At 43.1% G+C, this 20272-nt stretch overlaps 1 protein-coding gene and 1 pseudogene across 3 annotated transcripts in view; both read right to left on the reverse strand.

The window, feature by feature from the left end:
* Positions 1 to 20272, reverse strand: part of Cenpp (centromere protein P) — a 232489-nt gene that overhangs the window by 6221 nt on the left and 205996 nt on the right. The gene's annotated exons all lie outside the window — the stretch shown is intronic.
* On the reverse strand, positions 16775 to 19367 carry LOC104852792 (annotated as a pseudogene).

Consider the following 20272-nt stretch of genomic DNA (forward strand, 5'->3'; position numbering starts at 1 on the left):
TTAAGTGGAAAACTCTGAGAACCACAATAGAAAGACAGAAATCATTACAAAATTTAAGTCCTGGAAAAATGAATTTATAAGTTTAAGTTTTGGGTCTCAGAACCGATTATTTGGTTTTCCATTCTTTTTTCCCCCCATTATTTCTTATGGGAAAAATATGTTCAGTGCTTAAACTTTTTGGTGTTTGAACACAAATTTAGGCAAATGTTTTTTTTGTTGTTGTTGTTTTGTTTTGGTACTGGGGATTGAACTTGAGTCCTTGCACTTGCCAGGCAGGCAGCAAAACCACTGAGCTAAATCCCCGGCCCTGAACACAAATTCAGAATGACTTGAATTTGACAACTGTATTATAATTCAGTGAGTTTTGGTATATTTTCAAGGTAATGCAATCTTACGACTTTTTTATTCCTGCATGTTTTCATCACCCCATAAAGAGACCCCATACCCCCCTCAGTTGTTGACTCCAGCCATATGCAATCATTAGTCTGCTTCCTGTCTGAAGATTTCCCTGTTCTGGCCATTTTACACGAGTATTGTGTGTGTGGCTCCTTTCACGTAGCATCTTTTCAAGGCTCATCTACAGTAAGCAGGGATCTGTATCCCATTCCTTTCCATTGCCAAGAAGCACTCCTTTGTATGAGTATTTACCACATTTTATTCAACTAATGATGGTCTTTACTTTGTGGTACCAGGAGCAACAATGCTGTGGACATCTGCGTGCAGGTTTTCGTGTGAACATCTGATTTCAGTGCCCTTGGTTACCTGCCCAGGAGTGGAACTGCTGTGATGCTTGGATAACCATCTCAGGGCGGCAGACTGTCTCCCACAGTGGCCACATTGTTCTTACAGGGCCCACTAGCAGGGCGTGAGAGTCCAAATTCACATCTTTGCCATCCATTCCCCACCTCTATGCTTAAAAATCATAGCCACCCTAGTAATGCGAGGTGATTTCTCATTGTGGTTTTGACTTTCATTTCCCTTGTGTGTTTACTGGGCAGTTGTATTCCAATCTTGTCTATTGGGCCCTTTGCCTATTCAATTAAGTTATTCTTTTCTATTATGAAGCAGTAATAGTCTTTTATATATTTCAGATGTAAGTCATTTATCAGATAAATAATGTTTAAAACTGTTCTCCCTCTGTGACTTGTGTTTTTATTTTCTCAATGGTGTTATCTGAAGTACGGTTTTTAATTTTGATGAAGTCCAGTTTGTTTTGTGTTTCTGACTGTGCTTTTGGTGTCATAGCTGAGAAACCACTGCCTAATCCGGTGTCAGAGATTTATATCTGTGTTTTACTTCTAAGAGCTTTTCATTTTTGGCTCTTAAAATTAGGTCTTTAGCCTATTTTTAAAGCTAATTTTGTATGTCGTATGCTTCATTGTTTTTGGCTGTGAATATTGCGCTTGCCCAATACCATTTGTGGGAAAGACTGCTCCTTCATTTGTCTCCACTCCATTCACATTTTAATAACTATTTTGAAGACTAGCTTGGCCCATGGAGAAGTGAGCTCAGTGATCTCACACCGTGGGGTAAGTCTGTCAGGGTCAGGCAACTAGATATCCTTGTGTAAAACTGAACCCGAGTGCCCACCTCACTTCATATAAAACTAGACTGAAGTATGGAAATAGATATAAATGTAGGAGCTGAAACCATAAGCTTCTGCAAGAAGCAACAGTAAGATATCTTTGTAAACTTGGTTTGCCAAAATTTCAGATACAGGATGAAAAGCAGTGATATAAATTGGCTGATAGATAAATGGATTTAATCATAATTAGAAACTCTTCAAAGCCATTGTACAGAGAAAAAGGCCAGTGAAATACTGCAAAAAACAATATGTAAGACACAATTCAGTAACGGGATGGACATCCATTTAAAAATAATGGGCAAGGACTTAATGACTTAAGAGCTGTGGATGGCAAGGGATGCGTCACTGGCTGTAATGAGACACCACTGAGGTGCTGTCAGAATGGCTGATACCAAGGGACTAACCACACCAAGCTACGGTGAAGACCTGGAGCAGTGAGATCTAACAGTGTGCTTCTGGGCACGGAGGAAGGTCGGCGGGTTCTTACACAACTCATGTCGTACAAAGAATTGGATGCAGACGCTCACCGAAGAGGCCCCTCCTGGAGGCCCTCCCAGAGCAGCAAGTGGTGGCGGGAAGATGCCTGGGCCGGGACACAGGCTGGTCCCAGGGCTGGAGTGCAGTCTGCTGTGCATCTGGAAAGGACTTGTGGAGGGCAGCTTGGGTGGGTGAGGTGAGCAAGGCTATGGAGGAAGCAGGGGGATGGTAGCTCTGAATGGCAGTGAGGTGGCCTCCGTGTGCTCTAGGGCAGGGGATGGTGAGCTCATGGCTTGGATCTCTCGGTCGGGTGGAGAGTAGACCAGGTGTTGTTTGCTGAGCCCACGGATGTGTGCAGAAGTGATGGGAGGGGTGGGCTGTGCATGGCCGGGCAGTGGCCTCTGCTGTCACCAGACAACAGCAGAGGCCTTCAAGGTAGGGATGTGTGCTTGCCTCTGATGCTGAGGTAAAAGCCATAGGCACAGTGGTTTCCTAAGGCACCTGCTGGTACCTCCTGTGTGGACAGGATGATCCAGGGAATGGGGTAAAATGATAGGAATGAGAGGAGGGCTCAGAGCAGTGAGGATGTCAGTGCAGATGACCAGAGCACTGACACAGAAGGCCAAGTTCCCAGTGAAGAATGATGCTTCGCGGGCAGTGGAGGGAGGAGAGCTGCAGGCTTGGAGGAGGGAGAGCTAGGCTCAGCCAGCTAGGCAGGAGGGGAGCAGTGTGTACCAGTGAGCTGAGGGCAGTGGCTATGGCTTGACATGGAAACAGGGAGGGCAGGCTGGAGAGAGTCCAGCATACGCTGAGCGTGTCAGGTAGCCAAGCACTGGGATGTTCCGGGCAGCCAAAACCGGAACAAGGTGGCAAGGACGTAGGATTCGGGAGAGCATGGGGTAAGGGTACAGAGCCAGCACACGGACTGCAAAGAGCTGGCATTTGGAGAGGCCCCCACTCCAGTGCCTTGGCTAGATTGGAGGCTGGAGGGCCCAGGAGGCCAAGCCAGAGGCAGAAGGCACAATGACAGGGCACTGATTCTCGTCTGAGAAGTGGCCCAGAGGTCAGATGGCTGGTGGCTGTCCCAGCCCGCTCCTGGCCAACAATCTGGAGACAAGCGTTCCAAGCTTCAGAAGGTTTAGAGATGCTACAACTCAAGCACTTGCACTACAAAGACTCGGGCTCATTTTGAAAAGGAAACTAACAAATATGAAATAGCTCTTCTGCACCGCATACCAATCATGTCCTGTATACATGTTATTATGTATAGATTATCATGTAATTTTTGGATAAACAATTGAATTTTTTGCAATTTAAAAAAAAATTTTACAGCATGTATTATGTAACGGTCTTTTTTATGGAGCAGACAAGTTCATCAGTCCACTCAGACCACAGGGACTCTTGGCGCCTCCCGGGCTGGAACAGCCAACTCTGCTTTGGACAAGCTTGGTTCTTAGCTCAGGTACCTGGTGGCTGTGTAACTTTAACAAATCACTTAAGCCCCAATTGTCTGCTTTTAAAATTTAATTTAAAATACTTCTGAGTTTATAGAAACAGTGCCTGAGGAGAACATGGAGCTGCTGCCCCTCACCCCTGTGCCCTCAAGGATGTCTCCCCACTTAGAGAAACCTCCTCTATGACCAAAACCCAAGTGTCCAGCCCGAAAATGCCTGCTTTGCTGTCCCAGCTGTCCCCAGCGTACCCAGCGTCCCCCTTCCTCAGACTCCAGCCCGTGTTGGCCAACATCACACTTGACAGTTGAGGTGGGGCAGACGGCACCTCTGTGGCTCTGTCTGGTTCTCCTGCTTCGGGTCAGACAGAGGTGCGGACAGCGCTGTCCTGAGACACTGCCCACCTCCAGTGAGAGCTCCCAAGGCAGTATGGCTACGCCCCCCACAGTGAGGGTTGCCACTGGGTGGTTTTCTGTTTCAACAGTTCTTTCCACATCTGTGGCTGGTTTTCTGTCTGCCCTAATATGGATGCAGCAGAGTTGCCTCAGTCACTTGTTTTTCCCCACAGGATGGAAGCTCTTACTGTCCTTATTGATTGAGATGCTCTAAGTTCCCAGGTGTGGCCTGCATGAGCCCCTGGGAAGCTGCCCCTGGGTCCTTCTGCCGTGTTCCCACCACAAGACCTTTCGCACTTTTAGGCATTATGGGCTGTCATGGGCTCATTTTGTACTTTCTGGCCTTACTTTGGGAAAGAAGTATTTTTCCAAGGAGCCAATAAATAACCAAGATCGGGGCTGGCTGCTTCTAGAGCCTCTCGGTGAAAAACACAAGCACATGCCCATATGTAGCCATTTCCAGCCTGTCTGTGAATACTGATATTAAAAAGCAGCAGGTGTGAGCTTACCCAGTGTATGTGACTCAAAGTGCCCAACACTAGCAACTTAAAGGTGGAGAGGTTTAATTTGCCTCACAGTTTCAGACTATGTTTGGCAGGGTCCACGGCAGAAGAAGGCGATGGCACAAAGCCGCTCACTGCATGGTGGTCAAAAGCGAAGCAGAAGAAAGTGTGTCAGTGAAAGACAGACCCCCAGAGGTACCGAGGACCTGCCTGTAAGTAGGTTCTACTTCACAGCACATTCACCTATGAACGCCAGGGCACTCATCCACCAATAAACGTAGCACACTCATGATCTATTGACCTCTCCAGGAGTCTTAATTCAGTTGACTTAAGCTTAACCACTGCATTCTGTGCATTATCAACTTGACACTCAACTCCTTAAATCATACTTAATCTCCAAATGAAGATGATAATGATGCCATAATTCCACCTAATACAATGTGCAACCTGTGTGCAACCATAAATGTAGTTATCCTTTCCCCAAAATCTGTACTATTCTACATTGTTTGAGTGCAAATCAAAGTCTTCTCTGAGATGCAAGACAAACACTTAGCTATTAACCCTTGTAAAAATAAAAAAGCAAGTTACTTCGTATTACATTAGCCCAAGAAACAATGGCACTGGGTAAGCATTCCCATTCCAAAATGGAGAACTGGGGGATAAAAAATACTGGGTCAAAGCAGGACCAACAGGGGAAACATTAAGGCCTATAAGCTGCATCTGGATGGAGCACCTGGTGGTGAGATGTAAGTTCCAATTGGCTTGGGTCATCCATCCCTGCAGCCCTGCAGCCCGCAGTCTGCATGGACCTCTCTCGGATGATTCTGCTTGCAGCCAGTAGCTTTCCTTGGCAAATGCCCCACGTTCCTGGAATCTCTGACTTTCTGTGGTCTCCAAAGCACCTGCAGCTTCAGGCCCATAGCTTCATCCCCGCTTCCCCACCTCCCAGGCTTTCCTTTGAAATCTGGGCAGAAGCCTCCAGAATCTCACAACTCTTGCATTCTGCATGTCTAGAAAAGCACTATCATGTGAATAATGCCAGCTTGAGCAGTAGGCGGGTGCCCTTGGACTATGGCTGCAGCAGCCTCTAAATGCTTGGATGACTGAACTTGGTGAAATGAATCAGTGAGTCCCAGGGAACTGAGTTTGTAGGTGGTCCTTCTTGATTAGGCACCCCATGGCCTCTCTTCTCAAATGAAGGATTTATATGCTTGTAACCCTGAGCTTGCAATAAGATTTCTGAAATGTCCTCAAGGCATCTTTCTTGTCCCATGCACAAAGTACTTTGTTTCTTTTTAGTGGCACTAATCTATTCAGCAACCATACCACCTTTGGCCCCAACTTTACATACAGTTCCTTTCAGGTCAAAATTTAACTTTTCCAATTCTTTCTGCTCTACTTTTTTGCTCCACTATAAATATGACTAAAAACAGCCTACATTACTTGTGCCATAGCCTGAACACTGAAGTGCTTTGAAATTTCCTCTTCCAGATCAATTGATTACCACCTTTAATTCAGCATCACACAAAATCTTAGGGAATGAACAAAAAAGTAGACATTCTTTGCTAGAATAAAACACGCACAGCCTCTAGTCTAGTCCTCCATTGAGCTCCACTGGAGCTCAAACTCCAGAGGCTGAGAGGGGTTTTCATACTCACAAGCTACGGCAAGTTTGGATTGGCTACTCTAGAGCAACGCTGGAGAAGAAATCCTTCCTCTCAGCACAATCATCTGAAGTAGCAGAACAAATTCCTGCAGTACCGTAAGTCACTTTTGGAGATTTCCTGAGAACCACCAGAAAGGAAGGCACATTCATCCACACACCACTGACCTGAAAGGTTAACATAATTCCCAGACTGCCAGGCTGGACAGACAGTGCCTGACCTTTAAGACTTTTGATTGCACAGAAGATGGAAAGACTGAATTTCCAAGCCTAATAGTGTAGACTTTTAACCATTTTCTCTAGAATTATATTTTTTGAATAAATGTTATACAGAGTAGCATAAAGAGCTGAATGAAGTCTTTATGTTGCTGCATGACCTCCTCCAAACTGTATTAGCCTGACTTTCCTGAATGTGGTCCTTCAAACCTTACATGAAAACAGGCCCAGCCACACGAGGTCTGCACCAAGAACCGGCTGGTTGGTAAGAACAACAAGGCTCTGTTGCCTATGGCCCAGGAGGTGTCAGTGCCTCGGCTATCTGATCCTGCAAGGGCCCAGAGGTCAGGGGTCAGACGCAACGGACTCGGGTATCACAAAGGACTCTAGGACAGCACCACCAGTACTGTCCATGAAAATAATCCAACAGCTGAGGAGCTCTGTTACAAGTGTTGCTTGTCTAGAGGGAGTTTAAAGACGTATGCTTAATGCTGCTTCAGTTAAAAGAAGAAAGAAAACCGAACCAGAACCACTTCTATTCCAAGACTGTGATGGGTCATAACCTTGGAGAGTAGAAATGTCATCAGAGCACACCACTGGCTACAAAAACAAACCACGAGCCTCCTGAGACAGGAGGATGTGACCTGCGTTCATCTTTCTCTACTGATGGAGCCCAACGTTCCCCACGTGCCACACCCACCTCGGCGCTGGTTGCCTCATCTCTGGACCTTGGGAAGAACTGGGGAACCTCCTGGTTAAGAAACCCACCTTATTGGAATTATATTCCAACAGCATTTTTAAAGCGAAGACATGGGAATTTTAATAAATGATGGGAAAGCATGACTAAGCAGCTTGCATCACCAGAGAGACCCAGACTGGGAGACAATACTCTGAAGGTAATGAAGTAACAGGCTGCAGGCCAGATTCTACCCCACTCCCATTTTTGTATGGCCCCAAGATAAAAATGGTTGAAAAAATTCAAAAGACTTTGTGACCCATGAAAATTATGTGAAATTCAAATGCATTGTCCATAATGATGCTTGATGGACACAGCCACAGGCAGGCTCCCTTGCTGAGGGCTGCTTTTGTGCTACGGCACAGAGAGCTTAGTGGGTGCATAGGGACCTCCTGACTGCCAAGCCTTAAACAGTTACCAGACCCTGACAGGGCAGGCAGGTGTCTCTCGTCTCGGGAACCTGGCACTCAAGGCAGTGTTCAAGTTCCTAGACACAGACCAACTGCCCAGAGGTTGGAGGCAGCCAGGCCGGGGTGGTGGTGGCGGTGGCGGATCAGATTACTTCCTGTGTATGGAGCAAAGCTTGGCAGGAGCCATATCTTATTTTTTTAAAGTGTTTTCTTTGGGAAGTGGCCCTGGAAAACAAGTAGAACAGATTAAAAACAAAAAACACCATTACACAATTTCAGTATGGTACAGCAATAATGAAGCTAGGGGTATCTTTATTTATTTATTTATTTATTTTTATTTATTTATTTTGCTTTTTTGAGACAGGGTCTCACTATGTAGTTGAGACTGAACTGCAGCTCACTATATAGCCCAGGCTGGTCTCGAACTCACAGCGATCCTCCTGCCTCAGCCTCCCTAATGCTAGGATTACAGGCGTGTGCCACCATGCTCGGCCTATCTTTAGAGTGGTGCTCCATTATGCCCTACTGGCCTCAGACTCCAAACCTGAGAGGAACTTTTTTCTCTATCTCTCACCTTATCTCTAGGACTTGCTTAAGGGCCCAGTTCAAGTGCCATTTTTATGTTTTTGGATTGTTATAAAATGGATGTAAAATATCTAAGGGTGAAATTCCAATGAGAATTCCTTTATTCCTCAAAATTTATTTACTTCTACTTCTTTATAGTTTTTACTGTTTTTACATATTTCATTTTAACTCAATCAAAATTATAAAAATTCTTCAAAAAAGCTCTCATTTATAATTGAATATTTAAATTTGATTTAACTTTTGTCATCTTTGATATCAAAACTGACAGAGTGTTCCGAGTTGCCACTGTGGACAGTCCTGTGGGTGCCCTGACTCCTGGCCTTCCTCTACCTGAACCCTTGTAACGGTCGAGGTGAGGCCCAGGCTGCTTTTCCCATGGCACAGCTTACGTCACACCCCAAAGAGAGCAAAGCAAATTATTTCCCTACTGAACCTCCACCTCCTGTATGTCCTCTGCAATTCCACCTCGCTCTCAGACACTCTGTGGAGGGTTTCTCCCTGGAAATTGCTCTGCTTTTGCTGGAACATGGGGACAAGGCCGACTAGCTTTTGTGTGCCCATCTCTTCCTGGCTCTCTCTGACCTGCAGGGAATGAGAGCTGGGCCTGCCCAGAAAGACAGGAGTTCTGTGACTCTCCAAATCCCTATACTTAAAGGGCTCAATCTCAAGCCAGTTTGAAAATAACCTTTAGCTTTTTTTTTTTTTTTTTTTTTTTTTTTTTTTAAATCAAGGAGTTGCTGATAGAAGAGACTGATTATAATGTGAAAGTATGGCCATAAACACTTTGTCTAGGGCTGGAGATTTAGCTCGGTGGTTCTGCCGCCTGCCTCACAAGCGCAAAGACCTGAGTTTGATCCCCAGTACGGAAAAAAAAAACAAACTTTGTCTAGAAAGTGGAACTAAAAGAAGCAACAAAGGGATGATGGGGATCCTAAAAATGAAAGCTACAGTATAATTCTACATCTTTCCATTTTAAGAATGGAGGGGAAAGTATGCAAACAAATCAGTAATACATGCAACCAAGAAACATTTATGCTGCAATTAATGTAACGCAAATGCACCCTTAAACAGCCAACCACACCCCAATCCCCAGGAAGATCAGTACAGACAACATATCCCACTTCAGATGGGAATGTAAGTCCTAACAGTAGTTTTGCTTTTAGCCTATGATGCATTACAAGTGTTTGCTTTGAAAAGTAATTCTGTTCACTCCTAGACCACTGATGTGAAAAGTGAGCCAACTTGGTTTATTTAAAAGTCAGCAGTAGGGACTGTAGCTCAGTGGTAGAGCACTCTGCCTAGCAGGCATGAGAACCTAGGTCTGATCCCCAGCACGCCTTCCCCCAAAAGTCAAATGATAATGAAGAAGCTAAATACATAGGCATATAAATGCTAGAAGTTCTTTAGAGATAATTTTATATAATTATTCATATAAGAAATATATTTCTTTATATTTGGGGGGGGCTGACTGTTTTGAGTTCTTTATATATTCTAGATAATAGTCCCTTGTCTGAGGAGCAACTGGTAAAAATTTTTTCCCACATTGTAGGTTGTCTCTTAGTTCTGTTGATGGTTTCTTTTGCAATGCAGAAGCTTTTTAATACAATGAGATCCCACTTGTTGATTCTTTCTGCTAGTTCCTGTGCTGAGGATTTGTTCATAAAATCTTTTCCTATGCCAATGTATTCAAGAGTTCTGCCTAACTTATCTTCCAGCAAGTCTAGTGTTTCTGTTTTAATGTTTAGATCCTTAATCCACTTGGATTTTAATTTAGTGCATGGTGAAAGATAAGGGTCCAGTTTTAATCTTTGGCAGGTTGAAATCGTTTTTCCAACACCATTTATTAAAGAGGCTATCTTTCCTCCACTGAAGATGGTCAGCTCCTTTGTCAAAATGATGTAGCTGAGTACAGCTGGATTTGTTTTTGTGTCTTCTAATCTGTTCCACTGATCCTCAGATCTGTTTCTTTGCCAGTACCATGCTGTTTTTATCACAGTGGATTTGTAGTATAGTTTCAAATTGGGAATTGTTATACCTGCTACCATATCTCTGTTGCCAAGGATGGCTTTTGCTATTCTAGGTCTCTTATGGTTCCAAATGAATTTTTGATTCTTTTTTCTAACCCCCCCAAATATAAAGACCCAATTCAAAAATGCGCATCTGAAATAAACAGACATTTCTCAGACAAAGAAGTAAAAGCTGCAAGTAAATATATGAAAAAACGTTCCACATCACTGGTCATTCGAGAGATGCAGATGAAAACAACACTGAGATTCCATCTCACCCCACAAAGAATGGCTGATATCAAGAAATCAAACAGTAACAAATGTTGGCAGGGTTGTGGGGAGAAAGGAACCCTTCTCCATTGTTAGTGGGAGTGCAGACTGGTGCAACCACTATGGAAATCAATTGGGAGATACCTCAAAGAGCTGGGACTAGAGGTTCCATTTGACCCAGCCATCCCTCTGCTGGGTATCTTTCCAAAAGAATTAAAAGAATCATATCACAGTGATATAGGCGCACCAATGTTTATAGCAGCACAGTTTGTAATAGCTAAAACTTGAAACAGCCTATCTGCCCATCAGTTGGAAACTGGATAAAGAAGATGTGGTTTTTCTATAAAATGGAATATTACTCAGCCATAAAGAATGAGAAATTAGATTCATTCATAGGAAAATGGATACATATTGAGGATATACTCCTAAGTGAAATAAATAAGTCACACATGTGTAAATACCGAATAGTTTCTCTGGTGTGAATGAACTGTAATAGTACATAAGATCCTAATGAGAAAATTGACATTGTGAAATGGGAAGAAAAGGGCTAAAGGTGTAGGGAAAGTGGGAAGAGTAGGGGAAAGGTAATAAGGGAAAAGAAAAAAATGTGAGAAAATGAAAAGATGGAAATAAAGTGTTTGTAAATGGGGAGGAGAGGGGGGAGTGAAGGGAGGGCGGGGATAAGGGGAAAAATGAGAACCAAGACCTGTCACATAAAGGTACAAGATCCCAGTAGTGAATGTAACTGTACTGTATACCTAAAATGTACCAATAAACTCAATTAAAACTGAAAAAAAAAGAATCTAAAATTTAAATTACATTTTAAAAATAATCTTTTCCTTTTTTTAGTTTTTAGTTTCTTGGTACGTTTTAGGTATACAGTACAGTTACATTCACTATTGGGATCTTGTACCTTTACGTGACAGGTCTTGGTTAAGAAATATATTTTGCATATGTTCTGGGAACTGTATCATTACTAAGTTTTAAACTCATTATTTTATAAATCTCAAAGTAATGCTGTCTGAAAACACTGAAACTGGTTATATTTTAAAGTTATGATCTCACTTAAATATTTTCATTCAATCATAGCCATTTGGGGTCAGCAGGAAAATTTTAAGGCCTTAGAATTTTTTTCGAAACAAATCATTCCTACCAGGTCCCCTCAATCCATTGACCTTTATCCTCAGCAGGCTCTGTGGACTCAGCACTCATTAGCTTCCTCAACCCCCAGTACACCTACAAAATATGTAGTAAATGGCCATTTTAGTGAAACTGAGCTCATGACATGCAACTAGTGAACTGATTCAAACCTAGGGCAATTAGACTCCAAAACTTGAGATCATAAAGATTCTACTATATTGCATTTCTCAATTCAAATACAGTTGCAATCTACAGGTTAAGTTTTATGATCATCATTCCATAGCATAATTCTTTGTTGTGCTGGTGACTGACTTTGATAGTAGCAACAAAAACATTTTCGTTGGGTAACATAATTGCCCTTAAAAAGCTTTGTTCATATATTCCCAATCTAGTGGAGACCAAGTCTCAACCTTAAAAAGCCTAAATCTAGTAAAGGAGACTTCCTACGCTTTATTTTTAAAAGAATCCTCCGTTTTTTATCAAGGAAGGCTATTTATCGGGGTGGGGGGCATGTGGGCCCAGAGCCTAGACCTCCTCAGTTTCCTTCCTCCTGTCCCAGACAGGCTGGCTTTCATGATGGAGACAGACATGGGATGGGATACAGTCTTTCAATTAGTTCCTCTCCTACCTTGGTCCCTAACCTCAGAGGTCCTTGCCCCCTCTCATTTCTGAGCAGTGGGACTATACACAATGAATCAGCCTTGAAGGTGTTCCTGGATCTTAACCCAGCACCACTTTAATCTGCTTCTCCCTAGCTGTCCTTTACCTTAAAACCTATCTATGTCATTTTATTTATTTATTTACCTGTCTCACTATGTAGTTGAGACTGACCTGGAACTCACTATGTAGCCCAGGCTGGTCTCCAACTCACAGTGATCCTCCTGCCTCAGCCTCCCGAATGCTGGGATTACAGGTGTGTGCCACCACGCCCATCTGTCTATGTCATTTTAAAGAGGTTATGTCAGGATATTCAATAAATGCGCGTGCTTCAATCTTGTTCTGGAGGGATGCTCATGGAGGACTTTCACATTTAACAGTTTTCAATTTTCCCTTAAACTTAAATTCTATATCCAAGCTAGTCATTTTGGTTTAAATAAAAATTAAATTACATTTTAAAAAGAAAGCCTATGAAGGGCTGGGGATTTAGCTCAGAGGTTTGGTGGCCTGCCTTGCAAGCACAGAGACCTGAGTTCAATCCCTGGTACCAATAAATAAATAAATAAATAAAGAAAGAAAGAAAGAAAGAAAGAAAGAAAGAAAGCAAGCAAGCAAGCAAGCAAGCAAGCAAGAAAGCAAGCAAGCCAGCCTATGATATATGTCCACACATGTATTTTAAAGTTCTATGGATGAATACTTTCAATTTTTAAAAATGGGACAAAATAAATGAACCAAGTCAACACATGTCCTTGGAAAAGAGCAGACCCCCCAACCAAGAATAATAGAGCATAAGCAACTTACATAAATGAAATTTTAACTGGTTGACATTTCGTATTACCCCAAGAGCTGACAATCAGGAAACATAAAATAAAAATGAATCTTGGCTGAAAGAACTAAACCCTGTGGGGGAAAGGGCCAGGGTGAAACAGTGCAGAGAACAGTCATAACTTATTCTGTTTGCATAGCAGCTCCAGTTCTGGAAGATCTTTCAAATAGAAGCACACAATGCCTAGATGAGGCAGGGATGTAAAATTATGAACATGATAAACAGGAAAAAAAAAAAAGAAAGAAAAAAGGCTCATGGACACGCAGAACCGCAGCAATCCCAGAGCCAGAAGCAGAAGCAGCAGGCTGACCTTGAAGGAGATTTTAGGTTTCCTGTGACGCAGCTGAGGGATAGAGGGAGAGCTCAAGGGGACTTACTGAGACCAAGAAAACAGAGGCCTCAGGACCCTCCTTGCCCAGGCTCTAATTTTTTCTTATATAAACTTTATTTTGGCATTGACCAAACGTATGAAGACAGTACAGAGTTCCTATACGCCCCATCTTCACACCTCACATTATTTGGTTTGGCTGTTACAGTAAGTAACCCAGTACTGCTGTAGCACTGAGTGTTATACTAAGGTCCTCTCTTTATTCAGACCTCACTTCTACTGAATGTCCTTCTTCTATTCTAGAATCCCACTCTGGGTTTAAGATTAGCAAAAAAAAAAAAAAAAGTAGCAGTTTGCCTAGATTCTTGCTTCTGTACATTTTACTTTATGTACTATCACTATTTTAAGTAACATGTTTGGTTATTTTAATAAGTGGCCCCAATTTTTATTTACAGACTTTTAAGAAAGTGCAGAGTTTTTATTTGGATCCTAGAATAATACCCGCCGCACAGTCTAGCCACAGACCACACAACAGCCCCAGAAGCACTAATTAGTTTGCCTTTATTGTTGCCCTGGCAGGAGGAAGGAACAAGCTTATTATGGGTTGACTTAAAACTCAAAAGACGTAATGGAAGACTGGTAACCACTGTGTTCTTAGTTATCCATTTCTCTACAGATCATCCATGAAAGGGCAAAACAGATCTTATAACTATTCATATTCCAATATGGAACATTTCTTGAATTGGGAGAAATGAGGACAGCAGAAAGAAGATCCCTTGCTGTCCTAATATGGCTTTGTTTTCCCAGAGGAGCCGTCAGCGCAGGTACTTCACATTGGCCTGCCTAGGAAACATAAGCCTGGAGTCCTCTGGAGGAATTTGTGGGCTGTTACATGTACAGGATCACATCATCTTCAAATACTGCTAATGTAACTCCTTCCCTTCCTCCACATACCCCTTTTATTTCTTTCTCTTGCACGAATGCTATAATGCTTTGAGAAGCGTATCATACAGGAGAGGCGACAGCAAACATCCTTGTCTTGATCCTGATTGTAGAAGGAAAGCTTTCACTTTCCCCACTTAATAAGATGTTGGAAGTAATTTTGTCATAAATGGCTTTTATCAGATTGAGATAAGGTCCTTCTATACTTACTTTCTTAATTATAAATAAATGTTGGATTTAGTCAAGTACTTTTTCTGTGACAACTGAAATGACCATGTGATATGTTGAACCATAATTGGATCCCTTAGATGAATCCTACTTGGTCATGATATATGAGCTTTTGGATGATTTGTTATATTCCATTTGTCAGTATCTTGTTGATGTTTTGCATCTACATTCATTAAAGAGATTGGTCTATTGTTCCTTTTGGTTGAAGCTTTTCTGGTTTTAGAATTAGGGTAATGGTAGCTTCTAGGAGTGACTATAAGAGTACTCCTTCTCTTTCAAAAGCTTTTAGATTATTGGTGTTAGATCTTCCCTTTAGTTTTTGTAGAATTTGCCAGTGAATCCATCTGGACCTGCAGTTTTCTTAGTAGTTTTTTTTTTTTTTTCCCTGCTTCAATTTCATTGCCTGTTATTGGATTAGTCAGGGTTTTAAAATTTTCTCATTTCAGTTTTGGTAATTCAATACTGGCATACAGTTCTGTGAAGTAGTAGTTAATCATTTATTTTGGCAGTGTCCATTGTGATTTCATCTTTTTAATTTCTAATTGCGTGGACTTGGGTCTTTTCTCTCCTTTTCTGGTTAGATTGGCTAAGAGTTCGCCTATTTTATTTATTCTTTTTTTTTTTTTTTTTTTTTTTTTGTACTGGGGATTGAACTCAGGACATTTCGCTTGCAAGGCAGGTGGCGGCACCACTGAGCTAAATCCCTGGCTTTATTCTTTTGAAGATCCAACTCTTCAATTCATTGATTTTTTAAATCCATTTCATTGACTTCTGCTCTGATCTTTCTAATCTCCTTCCTTATATTAGCTTTGGGTTTGGGTTATTCTTGTTTGTAAAAGATCTTGATATGCATTGTCAGGTTATTTACTTGGGCTTGCTCTGATTTTGTGATGTGGGCATTCACAGTTATAAACGTCCCTTTTAAAGACTGCTTACATTGTGTTCCAGAGATTCTGGGTATGTTGTACTGGTATCATTTAGTTCTAGAAACTGTCTTATTTCTTCTGAATCTATTATCTATTTATGAGTGTACTGTACAGTTTCTATACATTTGTACAATATCTGTGTTTTCTTTTGTCATTGATTTCTAGTTTCACTGCACCATGATCTGGTAATGTGAGTGGTATAACTTAAATTTCTACATTTAAGTTTGCTTACTGCTAGAATGTAGTCTATTTTGGAGAGAGTTCCATGTGTTGTTGAGAAGAATGTGTATTCTGTTGGGTAGAACAATGTAGATATCTCTTAAACCCATTTGTTTGAAGGTTTTTTGTTCAATTCTGATATTTGCTGATTTTCTTCCCAACTCATTTGTTTATCTGTTTTACTGTGGTACTGAGTTCTCTCACTACAGTTGTTTATGCTTATCTTGTCTTTTATGTCCAGTAGTACTTGTTTTATGAAGTTTGGTGCACAGTTGTTTAGTGTGTATATATTAATAACGATCTCTACCTGTTAGATTATTCCCCTTAACCAATATGTAGTGACCTTCTTGGCCTCTTTTGATCACTTTTGGCTGAAAGTCCACTGTCTCCATTCTGCCAGTCTGTTTCTTTTGACTGGGGAATTGAGACCATTCACACTTACTACTGGTAAGTACTGACTTATTCCTGACATGGCTTTCCCCCCCACCTTCTCTATTGCCAATTCCTTTCCCTCCTACTTAAGTCCTCACCTGAATTGATGTATTCATTTTTTCAGACCTTTTGTAATTGTTAGCTTCATTTTTTTTAGGGTATCCTTGAGAATCTTTTGGAGTGCTAGTCTGCTGGTCATGAACTTTTTCTTTTTTTGGTACCAGGGATCAAACTCGGGTCTTTCTGCTTGCAAGTCAGGCATCTGAACCACTGAGCTAAATCCCTGGCCTTCTTTTTCTTTTAATGACAGAAAAATCTGTTTTATGGGCCAAATATGAAGTAGATATACAAAAACTTTACAGCAGATCTCTCAAAGAAGTTATAAGGCCATCCAAGAAAAGGGAAGTCCCCCTTCATCAAAACCTCTACGATGGGAGGATATGGCTGCCCAGGTTGCAGAAGGGACCTGTGCTGAGAGAAAATAAGACAAGATACCAGGTTCTTGCTAAGTCTTATTGGCTCTCCCAGAGTCTTCACCCTAAATAATATACTGTGGTATTTAAAGGAATCTTCCCAAAGGAAAATAACCCTTACTATGTGACAAGAAACCACAAAAATCCAGTCTCAACTATACAGGAGGCTCTGCTGAGCTCTTTGGCATAGCACACGGATTCCCATAATGCTCTGTAAAACCTCTTTAAACACCCCTTTCTGCAAAATAATGTGGTTCTGTATGTGGAGCTCTAGAAAATACAAGTCTTTGTGGAGAAAGGGGGCTGAGGGCTGGCACAGGGCATGTGAAGTGGGCCCAAAGTCACATAAGGTCATCCAGCGCGGCCTTCAGAGCTGCTGCCTTCCTGTCTTCGTTGCTGGTCTCCTTGCTGGACTCACTGGGAGCATCCTCGTCATTCAGCTTCCTCTTGTGGTCTCTGGTACTGCAGAAGCCTGCAGCACTCCTCTCCCTGGAGGAGGACAACCCAAGAGGTTGTTCCCGGTGGGCCGCTGGTGCCCTGGGCTTCCTGGGCCAAGATGTCCTTTCCTGCTCACCATCCTGTTCTCCTGGCTGCTTCTTGCTGTTGCTGTCATCACTGCCTTCTCCAAGGATGTCATCAACTCTCGAAGTCTTCATTACAAAGAAAATACAGTGGCATTGTGTCTGATATACTGGGCTGGCACTTTTTTCTGGCAGGCCAGGCTCCTCTCCCTCTCAAGCACTGGGGAGCTCTTCACCAAACATCTGCAGCTCTAAAGGAGGTGGCTCCCTGTGGATAGGCTGGGAACCGGGAGGCCCTGGCACAGGACCCTGCACATCCACTCTGATGAGCTCTCCAGTGTTGGAATCGTAGATTTGAACCTCGGGGTCAGGCTGGGCCTTGGGATGGATGGGTGTTGGGTGGAATAAAGCTGTTGGGAGCACATTCTGTCTGTCAGGAAAGCTGCTGGGCTGTTCTCCCTGTGTGCCCAGGTGTCATCAGTGAGGGGAAGTTATTCCTCCACCCTGTCCCAGCACTCCAGGCAGCTCCACAGCCAGTTAGGGCTGACCACATACAAGTGCCTGCACTCCTGCACCTGGCGCACCATCTCTGCCAGCCTGTGCTGCAATCACATGGGTGGCCCTGTCAGGGCATCAGGGCTTAGCCCCAGCTGGGTCAGGACCTTGGCACCTCGGGCTGGGCCAAGGTAGTGCTCCTGAGTCTTCTCTGCTGGAAAGTTTGTTGGCTGTAGGCCACTGGATATCACAGTCACGTCCACCAGCACCTTACTCTTAAGTTCAGGAACTATCTTCCATGTCTCTGGAGCTTCCTTGAGCTCCCTGTTGAGGTACCTATCATATTTTGTGTAATAATCAGTGTGCACATGCACAAGGATCTCAAGGTGTATCAGGTGGTCATCATCGTCTGTGTCCTCCTCTTCCTCCTCTTCACTTTGGTCCAAGGACTCGCCTGTAGTGATCCCTGACTGCTCGCTGTTCTGTGACTCATCTCAGCCTCCTTGTCCACACAGCCATTGCCCAGCCCACACAGGCCATCCTGCTCACCCTCCTCCTGCACGTCCAGGTCTGGCCCTTTGTCGTGAGCAGGGACTCCAGTCTCAGACTCTCCGAGGGGCCCAGCTCCTGAGAGTTTTCCTCGGTTCATGTCAGAGGTGCCTCCCTGCTGCAGTATTCTTGCTCCATCTTGGGTGGCTGGAGCCTTTTCCCGGCCTCTTCTTTTCACTTTCCCCATTACAGGTGGAGAAGGACTTCTGACCTTCTGACTCACTGCTCTTATGGTTACTGAACAAGTAAAATCCAAATCTGTGCCAGAGGCCCCCTGAGGGGACTGGTGAGGTCTCACCACCCTGTTCACAAGATGCCTGGGACTCGGGAATATCTGCCAGCTCACAACTGCTGGAGCTGATGGAGAAGGGGGTCTGAGCAGGGGGCCAGGAGTCCCTGTCATCTGCCTTGCCAGAAGCCCCCGGCACAACCTCACCACCATTTAGCTCCTGAGTGGTTTCCCAAGGCCATTGTTCTGCTCCACCCCAAGAATGTGTCTGCCTTCCTCAGGGTCTTTCACAAGTATAGAAGAATGATTTACTTTCTCATCTGAGATTCCCGGGACCCAGGGGGTGTGTTCAGGTCACCTGGGCCTGGGAAGTACACATATTTCTTCACAGTTATTAGATTGGGGGCAAACATCCAGACATCTTGGTCATCAAAAATGCAAACCATTGAGTCTTCACAGGAAAAAGATTTTTAAGGTTTCCTGTTTTAGAAAACAGGTCAATACATTTATCCTGTGATAATATTCGATGAGAAAAAAGCTTCTTCTTAGGGTCTAAAAAGCCTGCAATCTTATGTGCATACAGCCGGCTGCCAAAAGTGAAGACATGCATCTCGTACAGTCTGGCAATCTTGTCCAAGAAATCCTTGCAGTGAGGATGCAGGCGGGTGTGCAGCACTGGCTCACCCTGGCTCCGCTGGAAGTGAAAATTGCCTTTGTCTGACATCTGTGGACAGTGCTGCTCTGTTGTGTGGATTAGAGTCTGGTCCAAATCAACCACGAGGACTGGTTTTCTGTTTTGATGTAGGTGTTGCTGACCTTCCTTTCCTAATTTTTCAGCTTGCTCAGAACTCACCATTAACTCTGCACACTGTGGACTGTGGACACAGTCGCTGCAGACAGTGGCCTCTGCTGCTTTCCATTCTAACTCTGCAGCTGGGTTAAGTCCTGGCCACATTCAGCACAAAGGCCCTTCATGACAGCTGAGTGGCTACATCCTTCCGATCTCACCAGAAGGGCTTGCTGGGCATGAGAAGTGCTGTGGATGTGTCCTCTGCTCTGCACAACGAGAGCCCTGCTCCGCGCCCTGTGCCCCATACCCCGTCCCTCCTCTGGTGGGCAAGAAAGGGAAGCTAGTGGTCCTGCTCATGAATTTCTTTAGGTGGTTTTCATCATGAAAATATCTTATTTCTCTATCTATTTTGATAGTTTTGCAGGACATATCAACCTAGGCTGGAAATTGTTTTCTTTCAGGGCTTGAAACACTTCACCCTTAGCCTTTAAGGTCTGTGTTGAGAAATCTGTTGTAATTCTAATGGAATTACCTTTACAAGTGATTCACTGCTTTTCTCTAACTGGTTTAAGATACTATTCTTGTGCCGTACTTCTGAGATCTTGATTATGATGTGTCATGGAAAGGTTCTTTTCTGATCCTGGCTATTTGGGGTCTAAGTTCTTTTTCCATATTTGAACACTTTTCTGCTATTATTTCAGTAAACAGGTTTTCTATGTCATTTTTTCAGTCTTAATTTTTCACTCTTCCAATTAACTTTAGTCTTCTTTGCATCATCTAGGAGTCACTGAATCAATTTTTCATGTTCTCTTGTTGTTTTTAAAGTAGCTATCATTAATTGGTCACTGATAACAGTTTTGACACTCTTTCCCTACATTGGTTATTTCTGCTGCCCATACTCTCAACAAAATTTTTAGTCTCTTCAATTTTTATGTGGAGTTTCTCTATGGATCTAATTCCTTTTTATGCTTGTCAATCATATTCTACATAGTTTTGTTTAGCTCTGCTAGCTTTTTTTTTGGTACCTGGGATTGAACTCAGGTCCTGTGCTGGTGAGGCAGGTGGTGGCACCACTGAGCTAAATCCCCAGCCCTCTGCCAGCTTTTTTTTAGCGTCTTCTATAGACTTGCTGATTGTTTCGTTATTTGGCCCAATACCTGTTTACTTAAATCTCCTGTAAGCTTCTCAAATGCCTTATTGATCTGTTTTGTTATCTCACT

The sequence above is a fragment of the Fukomys damarensis genome, unplaced genomic scaffold (assembly GCF_012274545.1).
Source record: "Fukomys damarensis isolate Sample0158 unplaced genomic scaffold, DMR_v1.0_HiC HiC_scaffold_27, whole genome shotgun sequence".
In the NCBI taxonomy this organism is placed as follows: Eukaryota; Metazoa; Chordata; class Mammalia; order Rodentia; family Bathyergidae; genus Fukomys; species Fukomys damarensis.